The 6,047-nt window shown below is 44.0% G+C and overlaps 1 protein-coding gene across 1 annotated transcript in view; it reads right to left on the reverse strand.

Moving 5' to 3' along the window:
* Nucleotides 1-844, reverse strand: part of LOC102314310 (NACHT, LRR and PYD domains-containing protein 12-like) — a gene marked incomplete at its 3' end in the record, with an annotated part of 12,419 nt that extends 11,575 nt beyond the window's left edge. The window contains exon 1 of the mRNA XM_042227802.1: nucleotides 720-844. The remainder of the gene's footprint in view (nucleotides 1-719) is intronic.
* Nucleotides 845-6,047: the final 5,203 nt, after the last annotated feature.

Below are 6,047 nucleotides of genomic sequence, written 5' to 3' on the forward strand. Positions count from 1 at the left end.
TTCAAAAGTACCGGTTTGGCACCGGTATCGGATAAAACCTAAACGATACCCATCCCTAGTTAAAAGGTCTCAGGTGCAAATGTGGAACAAGTGTGTTGAATTTGGTGTTATTGCTCTCTCATACTGGTCACTGGAAGTTTAACATGGCACATCATGGCAAAGAACTCTCTGAGGATTTGAAAAAAAGAACTGATACTCTACACAAAGATGGCCGAGGCTATAAGTATGATGCCAACACGCTGAAACCAAGCTGCAACATGGTGGCCACACAGCAGTTTAACAGGACCTCGCCGTGGTCGACCAGAGAAGTTGACTGAATGTGCTCAGCATCATATCTGGAGGTTGCCTTTTTTCTTAGGTGTTCAGGTTTTTCAACTGCATTGCTTAACCCCGCTGTTTTACATGTTCACTTATTTTTTTCAAGTGCTGTCCATACAGAAAACATTGATTTGTAAACGATTAACTAACAACCTTGTAAACACAAAGTTCTTTATTTGGAGCACATTTCTACAAGAAAGATAAGTTCCTGAAAAGTGCTTGAAGTGCTTTGGTACTCTTTGGCAATATTGTAGACAATGTTAAACTTCATCATCACATCGGCTCCTCTGATGACCTGCTTGCCGCTGAAAGGCAGCGGGCAGAGGGGACACTTGGGCAGTGCATTTATCGCAGCATGAAAAGATATAATATATTTACAGAAATGTGTGGGGTGTACTCACTTTTGTGAGATCCTGTATATATAATTGCACGGATCAGTGACTCCTAAGCTAGGCGAGTGGCTCCAGCAGATCCCGGGAACAACATCGGAGATCTCTGTCCAGAAGAGCGCAGTCCTGGGAACAGCTAAGATTTTCATTTCATTTCATTTCATTTTTATTTATTTCACACTTGGTACTACAGATCAAACAAAACAACCACATCTTCTATCAACAAAACACAACAACCATGTGTGAAAAGGAGCAGGAAGAAGAAAATATTCTTATAAGGTCACTCTTTCGAGGATGCCAATGTTCACATTTTGGACAGAGAGGACAGATGGTTTGAAAGAGGAGTGAAAGAAGCCATCTATGTCCACTGTGAGCGACCATCTTTGAACAGAGGCGGGGGTTTACGACACCAACTCTCTGCCATCTATAATCCAGTTTTGAGATCCCTTCCCAGACGCCTTAACGCCCACTCACATCCTGGGCCATCTGACCTCAGGAATTCACATGATAAGGTGGGGCCAGGTTTCACAATGAACTCACCCGAAACTCTGGCTGATTGGGACCCACACCCAGTTTCACACCTTGGCTCAGGCGATTAGAGGATCATCAGGGGGTCCTTTTGTCCCTCTGTGGGGGGAACTCCCACTAGGTTTATATCTGGGACTCTCCACCATTTGACCTTAGAACTGAAGAAGCTTCTCGGATGAGAGGTGAAACGTCTTCAAGCAACTTAAAGAAGTCCAGACGCTTTTCTTTGCAAGCTCCTTTGACTACGATGACCTGGATGACTGAGAACCTTCACAGAATTTAAAATATAATCTGATCACGTTTGGAGCAGCCTTCAGGATCTCTACGTATTAACATTTCTGTTTTTGCTCCTGGTGAAAAAGTTTCCTCCTGAATTTAAATATTTTTACTGTTAAATTTATTCTGAGTCAGCTGTTTAAATAAGAACAGCACATTTTACATCAGGGGGTATGACGGGTGAAATATTCAGTTCAAAATTTTGTGACAGCTCTCCAAGTAGGACTTCAATATTAAATAAAACGGTTCAGTTAAGAAGCTGAACTTTGATCTCAGCCAAACCGATTCACTCAGGAACAAATAAAAGACTAAAATAAACCAAACATTAACATTTATCTAGGTGACCGCGTGGGTTTGAAAACGATGTGACAGGAGTTCGCTGCTCTCACCGGCTCTAGTGAGCCTTGACCACCTGGTCAGCTGACAGCTGGTGGCTAACAGACATCTCCGACAAGGTCGGAATCAGGGGCGATTCTAGGATCAGAGCTTTGGGGTGCTGAGCACCCAGAGAGCTGCCCATCCAGGCAAGGTAAACTGTACTCGTCACGATAGACTTCTTCCCCGTCTCTGTCAGTCCCTGCATCCTTAAATGTCTCCAGTTGTCCCGAGTTCTCTCTGACTGTCTCCTTGGTGCATTTAAACCCCTGTTCCTCCCTGTCCTCATCGTCTGTTGTCTTCGTCTCCGTTATCAGTCATCATAATTTTACCATCTCTGTGCAAGTCTGCAAATTTCTTTATTAAATCATAAGATTCTTAAATTCATCAAGTCTCTCTGTGCCTGGGTCCTCGTCACAACATGACATCACTGTTTTGTACATTTTAACACAATTTAATCCCACATGTGTGAAAGAAAAGCAAAACACTTTTTTGAAAAGTCTGTAACAAAACCATCAAATCTGATCAAGGTTATTTAAATGCTGCAAAAGAAGAATGGATTGGAATAAAAATACATATGCTAACCTTAATTACTGGGAGAATGATGAATGATGCTCACAGTGAGTAAGAAGTAAACTGAGTGCATTTTTTGGACAGAGATTCACTTTTAATGGTGCAGAATTATTAGGCAAGTTGTATTTTTGAGGAATAATTTTATTATTGAACAACAACCATGTTCTCAATGAACCCAAAAAACTCATTAATATCAAAGCTGAATGTTTTTGGAAGTAGTTTTTAGTTTGTTTTTAGTTTTAGCTATTTTAGGGGGATATCTGTGTGTGCAGGTGACTATTACTGTGCATAATTATTAGGCAACTTAACAAAAAACAAATATATACCCATTTCAATTATTTATTTTTACCAGTGAAACCAATATAACATCTCCACATTCACAAATATACATTTCTGACATTCAAAAACAAAACAAAAACAAATCAGCGACCAATATAGCCACCTTTCTTTGCAAGGACACTCAAAAGCCTGCCATCCATGGATTCTGTCAGTGTTTTGATCTGTTCACCATCAACATTGCGTGCAGCAGCAACCACAGCCTCCCAGACACTGTTCAGAGAGGTGTACTGTTTCCCCTCCTTGTAAATCTCACATTTGATCTCACAATCTCACAAAACAACAAACGGCTGCGCGCGCTCGGAGTGCACCAGTGAAGAAAATGCATTCGTCATCACAGAGCATGCCGTGAGGAACACCTTCAGGAGGGTGAACACCAGGAAGGCAGCAGGACCAGATGCAATCCCTGGCCGGGTCCTTAGAGCCTGCGCTGACCAGCTAGCACCGGTGTTCACGGAGATCTTCAACCTCTCCCTGGCCCAAGCTGTGGTTCCCACGTGCTTCAAACAGTCCATTATTGTCCCTGTTCCAAAGAAACAACAGCCCGCTTGCCACAATGACTACCGTCCAGTAGCACTGACTTCAATTGTGATGAAGTGTTTTGAAAGACTGATGAGAGATCACATCACTTCTTCACTTCCTGCCACCATCGACTCACTTCAGTTTGCTTACCGGACTAATCGTTCCACAGACGATGCCATATCTCACCTGCTCCACACATCCCTGAGTCACCTGGACACTGGCAGAGGGAATTATGTTAGGATGCTGTTCGTGGACTACAGTTCAGCATTCAACACAATAATTCCCTCTAAGCTTTTCACCAAGTTGACGGATCTAGGACTCAGCTCATCACTGTGTCAGTGGATCCTCAACTTCCTCACAGACAGACCCCAATCAGTGAGGGTGGGAAAACAAGTCTCCCCCTCCATCTCACTCAGCACTGGAGTGCCTCAGGGCTGTGTTTTAAGCCCCCTGCTGTACTCACTGTACACTTATGACTGTGTAGCCACATCCGACACCACCTCCATTGTCAAGTTTGCTGACGACACTGCTGTTGTGGGCCTGATCTCCGACAACATCGAGACGGCCTACCTGGAGGAGATTAGGAACCTGGAGACCTGGTGCCAGGAGAATAACCTCCTCCTAAACATCAGCAAGACTAAGGAGCTGATCGTGGACTTCACTACAAAGCAGGCGAGGAATTACAAACCCCTCATCATCAGTGGCACGCCAGTGGAGAGAGTGGACAGTTTCCGATACCTGGGTGTCCACATCACTCAGGACCTGTCATGGTCCTGCCACATCAACACCCTGGTTAAGAAAGCCCGTCAGCGTCTCTTCTTCCTCAGAAGACTTAGAGACTTCCATCTGCCACTGAAGGTGCTCAAGAACTTCTACTCCTGCACCATCGAGAGCGTCCTGACGGCAAACATCTGCACCTGGTTTGGGAACAGCACCAAGCAGGACAGACGAGATCTGCAAAGGGTGGTGCGCTCGGCAGAACGCATCATTCAATCAGAGCTCCCTGACCTGCTGTCCATCTACACCAAGCGGTGCAAGTCCAAAGCTAGGAAGATTATGATGGACCTCTCCCATCCCAACAATGGACTCTTCTCACTGTTGAGGTCTGGGAAGCGCTTCCGCTCCCTTAAGGCCAAAACAGAGAGAATGAGGAGGAGCTTCTTCCCCCAGGCTATTCGGGGCCTGAACCAGGTGTAGGACTGGACTCTCCCACACACGTCACCACCACACATTTCCTATAATCCTATAATTCCTATAATTTATAATCCTTATCTTTATAATCTCTTCTGCTATTTGCACATTCTTTACTGTAATTTCCTAAGTTAATTTGTAAATTTTTGTAGTAAATTGTAAATATTGTAAAACTTTTCTTCTGTCATTTAATGGTCGGGCATTGTACAGCTACAAGCATTTCACCCCCATGTCATACTGTGTATGGTTGTGTGTGTGTGACAAATAAAATTTGAATTTGATTGATGATGGACCACAGGTTCTCAATGGGGTTCAGATCAGGTGAACAAGGAGGCCATGTCATTAGTTTTTCTTCTTTTATACCCTTTCTTGCCAGCCACGCTGTGGAGTACTTGGACGCGTGTGATGGAGCATTGTCCTGCATGAAAATCATGTTTTTCTTGAAGGATGCAGACTTCTTCCTGTACCACTGCTTGAAGAAGGTGTCTTCCAGAAACTGGCAGTAGGACTGGGAGTTGAGCTTGACTCCATCCTCAACCCGAAAAGGCCCCACAAGCTCATCTTTGATGATACCAGCCCAAACCAGTACTCCACCTCCACCTTGCTGGCGTCTGAGTCGGACTGGAGCTCTCTGCCCTTTACCAATCCAGCCACGGGCCCATCCATCTGGCCCATCAAGACTCACTCTCATTTCATCAGTCCATAAAACCTTAGAAAAACCAGTCTTGAGATATTTCTTGGCCCAGTCTTGACGTTTCAGCTTGTGTGTCTTGTTCAGTGGTGGTCGTCTTTCAGCCTTTCTTACCTTGGCCATGTCTCTGAGTATTGCACACCTTGTGCTTTTGGGCACTCCAGTGATGTTGCAGCTCTGAAATATGGCCAAACTGGTGGCAAGTGGCATCTTGGCAGCTGCACGCTTGACTTTTCTCAGTTCATGGGCAGTTATTTTGCGCCTTGGTTTTTCCACACGCTTCTTGCGACCCTGTTGACTATTTTGAATGAAACGCTTGATTGTTCGATGATCACGCTTCAGAAGCTTTGCAATTTTGAGACTGCTGCATCCCTCTGCAAGATATCTCACTATTTTTGACTTTTCTGAGCCTGTCAAGTCCTTCTTTTGACCCATTTTGCCAAAGGAAAGGACGTTGCCTAATAATTATGCACACCTGATATAGGGTGTTGATGTCATTAGACCACACCCCTTCTCATTACAGAGATGCACATCACCTAATATGCTTAATTGGTAGTAGGCTTTCGAGCCTATACAGCTTGGAGTAAGACAACATGCATGAAGAGGATGATGTGGACAAAATACTCATTTGCCTAATAATTCTGCACTCCCTGTAATGTGTGTGTATAATATAATACAGAGACATATAAATACACTCCAAAAATAGAAGAGTCCTTGAAATGTACGAAATATTATCACAAAATTAGAAAACTGAGAGACCTCGGCCTCTGGTACAATGTATGAAAAGATCTTTACTGCAGATACTAACATGGCTCTGCAGATCTTTTCTTTTATCCTATGTCGCCTCA

This window comes from Haplochromis burtoni, unplaced genomic scaffold, assembly GCF_018398535.1.
Source record: "Haplochromis burtoni strain Fernald_Lab_line unplaced genomic scaffold, NCSU_Asbu1 Contig_282, whole genome shotgun sequence".
NCBI classification, from domain to species: Eukaryota; Metazoa; Chordata; class Actinopteri; order Cichliformes; family Cichlidae; genus Haplochromis; species Haplochromis burtoni.